The 12,103-nt window shown below is 42.2% G+C and overlaps 1 pseudogene; it reads right to left on the bottom strand.

The window, feature by feature from the left end:
- Window positions 1–9,733: 9,733 nt before the first annotated feature.
- Window positions 9,734–10,195, bottom strand: LOC116895942 (annotated as a pseudogene).
- Between the last annotated feature and the right edge of the window lie 1,908 nt (window positions 10,196–12,103).

The following is a 12,103-nucleotide window of genomic DNA, read 5'->3' as shown; positions in this document are numbered from 1 at the left end:
GTGGTATCACACACCCTTTCTTTTCTGGTTTTTTTTTTTTTTTTTTTGGTGTGTATGTGTATGTACATGTGTATGTGAGGTCAGAGGTCAACATCAGGTATTTACCCTATTTCGTCATTACATATTTTAAGATAGGTTCTTTCCCTGAATCTGGAGCTAGCTGAGTTGGCTAGACTGACTAGTGAGGCCCCAGGATTCTCCTGTCTGTTCTTTCTGGTGCTGGGCATGCACGTGTGCATAATTATACCCACGTTTTATGTGGGTGTACTGGGACACTGAACTCAAACCTTCACAACTGCACAGAAGGAATTTGACCATGTGTCCATCTTTGCAGCTTTGAAGATGCATATCCTAACATTGCACGCCTTTCCATAGGCTCTGCACGTGGCTGTTCATAGTTTTCTGTTCAACTTGTCTGTTTTAAGATAATGTTAAATCACATTATTTCTCTTTGCATGTATGTGGGTATGCATACACACACATGTAACACAGCATGTGTGTGGAAGTCAGAAGTTAACACATGAAAGTTGGTTCTCTCCTTCTACTACATGGTCCCAGGATCAAACATGGTCATTAGGCTGGTGGCAATTGGCCTCAGTGACTCAGCCATCTCCTATCTTGCCTCATTTGAGATCAGGACATTTGTCTTCTTAATTAGTTTGTAAAGATTCTGGTTACAAGTTACGTGAGTGGCAAAGAGATTTCCCCTGTGGCTTCAAAGGTGTATTGCTATGTAGCTCAGACTGGCCTGCAATTCACAATACTCTTTCTTCACTCTTCAGTTTCTTTCTTTTTTTTTTTTTTTTTTCTTTTTTTCAGAGCACTCTACCACTGAGCTAAATCCCCAACCCCCACTCTTCAGTTTCTTAACAGTATTTATTCTTGAAGAGAAGTACTTTTTTTTTTTAAAGATCAGTACTTTTTTTTTGGCTGGAGAGATGGCTCAGCCATTAAAGGCTAGGCTCAAATTAATTTTGGTGAAGTACATTTATATTTTTCTTTTATGATTCATGGTATAAATGCTTAATATAATTTTTTCAAGGTCCTTTTTCCTTAGTTTGGAGACATAGTTATACAGTGTCTTACTTAGGGTTTTACTGCTGTGAACAGACACCACAACCAAGGTAACTTTCATAAGGACAGCATTTTATTGGGGCTGGCTTACAGGGTCAGAGGTCAAGTCCATTATCATCAAGGTGGGAACATGGCAGCATCCAGGCAGGCATGGTGCAGGAGGAGCTGAGAGTTCTACATCTTCATCTGAAAGCTGCTAGCAGAATACTGACTTCCAGGCAGCTAGAATGAGGGTCTTAAAGCCCACACCCACAATGCCATGCCTACTCCAACAAGGCCACACCTCCTAATAGTGCCATTTCCTGGGCAGAGCATACATAGATCATCACATACAGTTAGCAGATCCATCTAGAAAGTTATTCTTGAAGGATTTCGGGTACAGCCCTATGTCAGAGCACTTGCTTTTGTGCAAAACCGGAGTCCAATTCCTAACACTACAATTGTAAAGGGGGCACCGCCAAGTCACTACAGAACACATCCAGACACCAAATTCTCAGCATGAGATTTATTACTCCAAAAAATAGGGGGGTATGAAGGTGGAATAGGGGATGGGTGGAGGAGGGGCGTGCTGCCTCTCAGTCTGACAAAGCAGACAGCAAGCATCAGGTGTCTCTGCAAAAGTGGGCTTTAAGGAGGAAAAGGGCAAACTATGCTAGGGCGAGTTGGTAAATCCTGATTGGATAGGTTAGCTAGTGTAGCCAAATAATGAATTTTGGTTGCTGGACCTTGGCGTTTTGTGTCAGGAACAAGTCAGTGGTTAAATAAGGGAATAGACCTTGGGGGCTAGCTTTAGAAATGTAATCTCATGGTTTAGGACGGGAGAAGGAAGGGAAAGGGCAAAACCTGAGTACTCAATGTTCGTCCTACTTGGGCCTGTTAGAGAGCCCTTCAACCATAACAACTGCTACTTTGCTATTGAATTATCTTCACATATTTGTGTCAAATGAACTGATCACGTGCTTGTAGACCTACATCTGAGCAACTTCTCTTCCTCGTTCTCCTTTTTCTTTGCTATCTTCTTTTTTTGAGACATGGTCTCATGTAGCCCAGGCTGGCTTAGCATTCACTATGTAGCTGAAGTTGACCCTGAACTGCTGATCCTACGGCCTGTACTCTCACAGTACTGAGATTCCAGATGTATGCAACCAAATTTGGATTCCCAACCTATTTTTCACTCATTGGATGTACTGAAATATTTTCTTTGTGTGCTTATTGATAATTAGTTTTTATAAAAAGAATGCCAAGTCAGATTCTCTATTTAGTACCAGTATCTTATATTTTTATAATATATCATTCTTTTGAGATAGATTCTCATGTGCCCCAGGCTGGCCTAGAACTCAGTACAGACCTGAAGGAAGATGACACTAGTTCTCATGCCCCTATATCCTGAGTGCCCCTATATCCTATATTGTCATGCCTCACCATGCCTTTTGTATTAGTATTTTAATTAAATTCCAGTGCAGGGTTTATTACCCATCTCAGTGGCTTATGTTTCCAAATGAAAGACAAACACACAGCCTTTATATTTTAATATGCCTTAAGCTGCCCAAGAGCTGGGCAGTTACCTAGCCTCCATGCTGCTAGAATCTACCTCGCACCAATAATTCCGAGTTACTACTTACTAATTTATATGTTCCATCTTGGTTGCTCCTGAGCCAATCGCGCAGCGCCCTGGGCTGCCCTCTCCCAGCCCCTTTACATGGTGGCTCTGCCTCTCTGTCCTTCACTCTTCTCAGCCATGGTATCTCTTTCTTCTCCTCCCGGTCCCAAGCCCAGGAATCCTAAAAGCCTGCCTCTGTCTGTCCTTCCCATCTATTGGCTGCTGGCATCTTTATTTACCAATCAGAACCAACTGGGGGGCAGGTTCCAAGAAGCTACATGCAGACCAGACCCTCTCATACAACAAACAGTTTTTTGGGGGAACTTAATTAGTATTCGGAATACAAGCAGCCACAAATGCCTGCCTTACTCAATGCTGAGAATGACGCCAGCAGCTCAGTGAGTGCTAGGTGAGCCCTCGACCAACAGAGCCAACACTAGTTTCAACCTCTACACTACTTTTGGTTTCTTTTGTCCATCTCCTTGTGAGCTGAGGGGCTTGCTTTGAGTTTTCACTTACTCAGTTTCGGCTTTTCTTTGTTCATTTTTATAAAGTTTGCACTAAAGCTCCCCATATACATTCTAAGGTCTAGCTCCAAACATTATCATCCACCTTGATCTGCAGTGATTTTGCAATTTGTGAATATGGCTAGAGAGTATTGTTTCCAGAATTTTCTTTGTTTCTGGATATAGTGGATGGAAAGAAATACTTAGAGTGAAATTTTGAAGGCGGATGCTAACCCTTGGTGGTGGCACAAGCCTGTTCTTCTAGAGCTCAGGAGGCAGAGGCAGGAAGACGAAGAGCTCAAGGTCATCCTTGGATACACAGCAAGTTCCAAGTCAGCAAGGCTGCATGAAATCCTGTCTCCCCCATAGCCCTAAATTGATGAAGTTAAGCAGCAGACACATTGCTTTTTATTTTATTCTGTGGAGTTGCATGTAGACATCATTCCATGTCTACATCCGGTAGCTAGTGTGTGTTGTACTTTTTCTTTGGCTTCCTCTCTGCTCTGGGCACAGCCAAGTATGTCCAGATCCACTCCCATTCTCCTTACTTCAGCTTCTCTGACTCTTGCTTCCCTGTATGTTTAACTCTCTAAAAGAGGTACCAGCTTTCCTCTGGAATATGCTTCTTTAATTTTGGAGGCACCCAGAGATAAAGCAATCTCTTGTTCATCCAGATTATACTGGCTGTTCCTACTTGGTCGCTTCTGGTAGTTTTCTTTCCAACTGCCTTCCAGATACACTATAAGTTCCATTTTAAGACATGCCTCCCCCCCCCTCAGCAAAAGCCTTACAAGGCTTGTTAGCAAGCTGCCCATATTATCAAATTAATTTCCTACAATAAACCCTACAGTTGGAAATCTATGTCAGTTATTTACTACTGGGTAAGAAATTATGCCGGAATTTAGTGGCTACAGTCAATTACAGATATTAAAACAGAGTGCTGGCTGTAACCTGTAATACCAGACTACAGGTTATAGAAGATAAGAAATTCAAGGTGAGTCTGACCAGCATAGCAAGTTTGAGACTAGCCTGAGCTACATGAGGCCATGACTCAAACCAACAAATCCCCAGTACCATTACCACCACAAATAACATAAAAAAGAAAAATAGAAGGAAAGATACTGCGGGATGGTCGTGGCACATACCTTGAATCCTCAGAGGCAGACAACTTTCTGATTTTGAGGCCAGTCTGTTCTACAGAGAGTGAGTTTCAGGACAGCAAGGACTACACAGAGAAACCCTGTGCCACCGCCCCCTTCACTACCATCCCACCCCTACCCGGCAAAACAAAACAAAACAAAACCAAAAAATGAAAATAAGGATACTGGGAAATAAAAACAACAACAAAACCATAAAACCAATCCCTCTTTTATGGGTCAGAAAATAAGCATTTGCATCACTGAGCATTTTGCCCTTGGGCTTTCTATGAGGTTGTTATCCAGATGTTATGTGTAGGTACTAGAGGAAAGGCACCAACGGGGCTCTCTCCCTCCCACAGCTGGGAAGATGAAATCTTTCACTGAGAAAGGCTGAACCCTCCCCTACAGAGCTCTGCAAAGTTGACTGAATACCTTCATGTTAGGGATGACTTTCCCTGAGAGGGCCAGGCACACACATGTAGCACACATACATATACACAGGAAAAACAGTCATCCACAAACAATTTTAAATAGTCAAATTATCAGATTGGTTCTCCTTCCACCATGCAGGCCTTGTGTATGGAACCTAGGGCTTGACTACAAGTGCTTTTTTTTTTTTTTCCTCCTGAACTATTTTGACAACCCCATTCTTTTTTTTTTTTTTTATATAATTAATTATCCATGTCAAAAACATTTGTTAATTTGTGTGGGCCAGGAGGCCTGCTGGTACTTGATAGGAATTTCATTGAATCTACACTTCAGTTTGGAGGGGATTTAATGATCACAACCTTGGGTACCGGGAAAATGAATAAACACATTGTATCCCATTCCATCTTCATTTACTTGGGGTTTCTTTACTTTCAGAAGTGTTTGTTGTTTTTGCTGTGCCATTCCTAATCTTTTGAGAACTCCTGGTGAGTTTTTACCTGGACTAGTTGCTCCTCTGGCCCTGGAAGTGTGTGGGTCCTTACAGCTCCCATTTCTGTCTTCGCTCCATTTACTTTTTCTTCAGCACTTCCAACTGTCGCTGTGGTTATCTTTTCTAAGGACCTTACATTTTCTGCAGTAAAGGTTTTTGCTTCTCAGATGTCTACATGTTTTTTATATGAGCCACACATGATGACTCACTACTGTAAAGTAATCCCAGCATGTGGGAAGGAAGATGTTGGAGGACTGCAGTAAGTTTAAGGCCAGCCTGGAAGTGCAGGCCAGTGCATAGTGAGGCTGTATAGTGAGGCTGTCATAAATATATACATAACCTACAATGGATATTGTGATAATGTTTCTAAACAGTTTCTGAAATCTCTTACTGTACTGACCGTTTTTGTGTGTCAACTTGACACAAACAAGCATCATCGGAGAGAAAGGAGCCTCGGCTGAGGAAATGCCCACGAGATCCAGGAGTAAGGCATCTTCTCAGTTAGTCGCCAGCCCATTGTGGGTGGTGCCATCTCTGGGATGGTGGTTCTGGGTTCGAAAGAAAGCAGGACGGGCAAGCCATGGGCCATGGGGACCAGGCCAGTAAGCAGGACTCTCCTCTGCTCAGCTCCTGCCTCTAAGTTCCTGCCCTTCTTGAGCTCCTGTCTTGACTTCCTTCAGAGATGAACAGCAATGTGGAAGTGTAAGCTGAATAAACCTTTTCCTCCCCAACTTGCTTTTTCATCATGATGTTTCGTTTTAGCAAAACAAACAAACAAACAAACAAACAAATGAACAACAACAAAACCAAAAAGCAAGACAGCAACCCTAGCTAGAATACTTATCTTGAATTCTCTTTCCTTTTACAGTGTTGCTGTTCTTTGTGGTACCACCAATTTAAACTTACCCCTGACTAGCTTACAAGTGAATGAGACTCAGACTATGCTTATTTTATTTGGCTTTTGACAATTAATGGAGAGTAACCCTAACCTAACTACTGGCCTGGCCACCTCCCCAGCAGTGTACCCCAGATATTTACTGTTTCTCCTGGCCATGTTCCTCTTTCCTCAAGGTGGCTTCCTCCTCTCTTCCCTTAGTCCTCTTCTTCCTCTCTCTATCCTCTAACCAGGGCATTCCAAACCCACCTATCTCTCCTCCTTCCAGTAATTGGCTGTAGCCAATTTTATTTAACCAGTAGTTTTGAATTAAGGAACAAGGTTTGCACAACAAAGGCTTGTAAACCTGAGAACTTGCCTAGACTTCCGGCTTAGAATTTAGCATTACACGACATAGCAACAGATCAAACCTCAACGGTTCCTTTTGTGAGCTGCTATCTACTTAAATGAGTATTAGTGTGCTCTATTTGAGGTTTGCTCCTGTGGGTTTGTTTTTTTTTTTGTTTTTTTTTTTTTTTTGAGACAGGGTCTCAGGTATCCCCAGCTGACCTCCAATTTTCTTTGTAGCCAAGGATGACCTTTAACTCCTAATTCTCCCTTCTGTACCTCCCACTTGCTGAGACTTTGGTGTGGGCCCCAAGCTAGGCCTCTTTGCTTTTGTACTTTGTTATGTCAGATCTAAAGTAGCCTTAAGTTACTGGAGGATTGCCTCCAGTAAAAGGCTGCATAACACGTTGAATTCCAGGATGGGATTGTCTATATAGTGAGACTTTCTCTCAAACAAAATAAAATAATATTAATACATTTAAAGTAAAATAGGCTTATTTTAATCAGACTTATATTTTTTGTTTTGTTATTTGTAACATTTTAATTTTTATCAGTTTTCTTATCTTCAGGACTACTAGCATTTGGAATCTAATGTTTTAAATTTCATATTTAATTGTATTTGTTATTATCAGTGGTGTGTGTACATAAGGCCCTGGGTTAGGTCCCCCAGCCCAAAAAAAAAAAAAAAAAAAAAAAAAAAAAAAAAAAAAACTTAATTGTATTATATGTGTGTGTACACATGAGTGAAAGTGCCCATGTAGACCAGAGGAATTGGATTCCTTAGAGCTGGAGTTATAGATGGTTAGGAGACAATTAATGTGAATATTCGGAACTGACCATAGGTCCTCTGCAAAGAGCACTTGTTAACAGCCACATGAAGAAAGTGCCCAGAACAATTACAGTGATAGGGAGTGTGAGGGCGCTCCATCTCTTGAAAAGACATTTCTGTGGTGTTTGCTCCCTTTCTTTTAGTCATCATGGCATTCCTATAGTTCACTGCCATTGACCATGCTCTGCTGAGGTCCACATTTCCAGAACGAAATCTGGAAAGTTCCTGTAGGCAGAAGGCCAGATGACTTAGGAGCTGCCTCTGTGTCTCTTTTCTGGGAGACTGCCATCGTCCTTGGATGAAGCAAGGCATTCATTATCTTCGCCCTTATCTGGTTGTTTTTTGGTGGTAAATTTCCCCCATGAATAGAAGAGAAAGCTGTCCTTTTCCCATTTGGTTCCCAGGTGCCTCTGCTAGTGAAAGCACTTGCCACAGAGAATGCATCTGTGACGAAGGAAGACAGATTCATCCCGATCCCTTGGCTTCAAAATGTAAGGCAGGCAGTGCAGCAGGTGTTTAACCAACAGACACCATTCAGTTCCAACACTGAGGAAAATCAACCGTACTGAATCCTAAAAAGACATTCTTGTCAAGTGCAATGTGATCTTTCCACGACAACTCTTTAAGAACAGCTCTTATCGCTTCCTTTAGGGTTATTATTTTAAACAGGTGGTTTGAGGCTTCAGAAAGATGGCTGTATTGGCTGGGAGACAGATCAAACACATCTTGAAAGGTAGGAGAGCTGCTACACGCAGGCACTGATGGGAGCAAAGGAAGGGGACCTTGGCAGCCTGTACGCACACACACAGGTGTCTTCTGCTGAGGGCCTTTCAATAGCTGCGGTGCCCTCAGACTCCCTACCACTCTAACTGTTCTGGAGACTTTGATATTTTACCAGATGTGTACTAGCCCATGATCCTTTCCCCTCCCCCAGAGCATTCCTGCACGCTTACGTTCCAGAAGGCTTACTGTGCAAGAGATGGATGGGAAAGCAATGGCCCAGGGCTGTTTTTCCAGGTGAGCTGGCCCTCTACCAGCCCTAGGCCTCCTGGAGCTCATCCCAGAGCACTAGTGCACTGAACACTGGACTTTAGATGTAACAGGCATGAAGTGACAATGAATTCCCCTTCAGTGGGCATTTTCTTTTTTTTATTTTAAACTGAGTCTGCTTATATACTATATCCACGCTAAAATGTTTATCTGTGTTTTAGGGTAAGTGGGTTTTGTTTTTTGTGTGTAGTCTATTTCCTGTAAGTTTTCTCTCTATCTAACACACACACACACACACACACACACACAAATTATTACATTTTCCTTTAAATATAAAGAACATGGCTCAGCAAATAAAAGCATTCGGTGTGTGAGTCTCACAGTGAAATTCAATGCCCAGAGCCCAGGTTAAGCAATAAAAACAGAACTGTGGCTATGTTGACCTGTGTCTGGACTACAGAACTCCAGTAAGAGGGGTGAGGGCCGCTGAGTAGCCTTTCCGGCCGCACTGTCTTCTTTCACGGTGGTGAGATAAGTTCAGAGTCAGTGCTGCTTCCTGTTGGTTTGCACAGTTGTCTACCCTGAGAGGGGACACTGCACACTGAGTAGTTTGATGTCACGTTCAGGTTTCAACTCCAGTATCACTTTGGCAGATCCATTTCCCCAACTGCTGAGGCCCCAGAGCACAGAAGGCTCTTTGTGGCCTTTGGCAACATTTGTGGCTGTGTTTCCTGGTATTATAATCTCATTAATTTATTTCTTTTCTGAGAGTACTGGGGTCACCTCTGCACCCCAGGATCATGTGTGTTTTGCTTATTGCTTCTCAGCTAAGCAGAGTACCTGATGAAAGTCATGTGGCTTGAACATAGACTTTAGAATGCCATGAGAGACTTGAGTTAGATTCTTCTTGTACTGTCCAACAAATACATTTATAGCCCAGAGCGCAGATGTTAGTACACACACAGCTATATATCTCTATCATGGAATAACTATATTTATACAAGCAAACTGACATCACTTTTAAAAGATGCCAAATTATGAATTTCTCAACATATATATTTTCCTGGTAATATTTTATTTAACATACTTCAACTCACCTGTAAGTCACCAAATCACTGTTTACAAAAATGTTATAATGAGATACTGTGTTTCCGTTTCTGAGTCTCATTAACAGCTTAGAACATCAGGGTAATATTCTTTGAGGTAACAAGCATATGGCTACATTAAGAGGCCCAATATTGATATAGCAGAGTCTATTAATCTAAGTTAACGTATATTTTCTTTAAACATATGCAGAATAGAATATGTTACCTATGCTATAAATACAATTATAGCATACAGGGTCTATTTAGGTAATTAAATATATACACACACATTCTCGCATATATAAATATAGTTTTTTCTTCACTTACCCAAAGCAATTTCTTAACAGAAACGAATTTGAGAAGCCCTGTTTATAGACAGTGACCACTATGATCCCCCTTCCTTCAAGTGCTGTCAGAGGGGATAGGGTGACATCCTCAATCCATCCAATATTCATCTCTTACAAGCAAGGGCTTTGAGGGCTGACTAGGCTCCAAGACCAGGGATCTTGGTCCTGTTTTCCCCTCTGGCATGGAACTTAATATGCAGGGCAGTGATGCCGGATTCTTGCCCCTCTGGGCCACAGCCTGGGCAGCCAGCATGGTTGCATAGGGAGAACAATCCCCACAGTTAGCCTTTCCTCTCATCCCACCAGTCCCTTGGCAAATGGACGCCTTGTCAGAAAGAATGGTAACATGGACAAAGGTATCACTGAAGGATGCAAAGATGTGGCAGACACCAAATACATTTTCTCCTTCAGCCACTTGAGGTTTAAGGCTAATGACTTGTTCTTCTTTCCTTTCTTTCCCCTTGTAAGGTGCCATTTCTGAAAGTTGTCTCCAAACTCCTCCACTGGAAAGAGTGCATATAGCTTTTGGGGGGAGGGGATTCTTAATTAAAAACAGCGAAGTCTATCCTGGCTAAGCAGTAAAGGTTCTGAGCGCTCTTAGCTCTGTATCAACATGCCTTCCACTGAGCAGAGGCCTGGCTTGCTTACCCTTGAAACTTTCAGCAGGAACCTGCTTACTTGCAAAGGTATTTTAGTTTAAATGATAACCATAGCTGTCCTTACATAGGATCAGAGTTAGAAAAACTCCTTAGGCCACTTGGAATAATAGTTGGGGCAAATCCTGAAGTAAACTCATGAAAAGTGGCGTCATGTAACAGCACTACCATCTTCATAAACACCCACAGATCAGTCCAGAGGAAGAGGCTGGCAGAGTCATTGCTACTCGTGCTAACAACAGGATCTCTGCTGGATGCAGGAAGAAGTTTCCAAATTTGTACAATTCAAAATTCAGTTCTGTGCATCTACACCATTGTCCCCTATAGCAGAAGGCAGGTAGCTAACTGCTTATGTGTCCTTTCCTCTCATGTAGTACAAGCTGGCCTTCAACTTGCTATACAGTCAGAGTTGGCCGGGAACCCCTGATCCTTCTGTCTCTACCTCCTGAATATACGACTATAGGTGTGTACTACCACTCTTAGTTTATGATAGGTATTGATTCCAAGACTTTGAGCATGTTTAGTAAACACTACCAATTAAGCCTCATACAATCCCAGCCCAATTTGCACGATTTTTAACAGTCATAAAGTAACTGTTTTAAGATTGAACGTAAAACGATCAAGACAAAGTAAGAAACAATCTGTCTCGGGGCTGGAGAGATGGCTCAGTGGTTAAGAGCACCCGACTGCTCTTCCAGAGGTCCTGAGTTCAATTCCCAGCAACCACATGGTGGCTCACAACCATCTGTAAACAGATCCGATTCCCTCTCCTGGTGTATCTGAAGACAGCTACAGTGTACTCATATATAAGTGAATAAATAAATCTTTAAAAAAAAAAAAAAAAAAAAAAACAATCTGTCTCAATTAGGGTTTCAATTACTGTGAATAGACACCATAACCAAGGCAACTCTTATAAAGGACAACATTTAATTAGGGCTCGCTTACAGGTTCAGAGGTTTAGTCCATTATCATTAAGGTGAGAAGCACGGCATCATCGGGGCAGACATAGTGCTGGAGAAAACTGAGAACTCTGTATCTTGATCCAGCTGCAGCCAGAAGAGGACTGTCTCTTGGAGGAGGGTCTCAAAGCCAACCCCCAAAGTGATATACTTTCTCCTGCAAGGCCACACCTACTCCAACAAGACCACACCTCCTAATAGTGCCACGCCCTAGGTCAAACCATACAATCAAAACCAAACAAAGTCTTTTAAATATTTTGAATAGTCACAAAAGAGTTTTGTTGTTAGTCTGACGTGCATCCATTTTCTAAACTTATAGGAAATAGGAACACAGACCAGAAAGATGGCTCAGTCTGTCTCTTCCCAAGAACAAATATAAAAGAACAGGAAAATCAGCATGAACTTGTATTTTTAGTGCTGGAGAAGAGAAACAGTACACATCACTGGGCTCACTGGCTGACTAGCCAGCCTAACCTAAGCAGTGAGCCCAAGGTCCCAGTGAGAGACCCTGTTTCAAAAAGAGGTGAGGCTGAAAAAGGCCTTGGTGGCTAACAATGCTTGCACCAAGCCTGAAGACCTGAGTTTAATCCCTGGGACCCACATTGTACTAGCTAGTTTTATGTCAACTTGACAAAAGCTGAAGTTATTTTGAAAGAGGGATTTCCCATAGATGAAATGTCATGGGGGCAGGGGGAAAATGTCACAGCTAGTTTGGTGTGTGGGTAGGTCCGTGGTGCATTTTCATGGCTGATGAGGAAGGACAAACTTACTGTGAGG

Source organism: Rattus rattus, chromosome 3 (genome assembly GCF_011064425.1).
Source record: "Rattus rattus isolate New Zealand chromosome 3, Rrattus_CSIRO_v1, whole genome shotgun sequence".
Lineage (NCBI taxonomy): Eukaryota > Metazoa > Chordata > Mammalia > Rodentia > Muridae > Rattus > Rattus rattus.
This window is presented reverse-complemented; position numbering and strand designations above follow the sequence as displayed.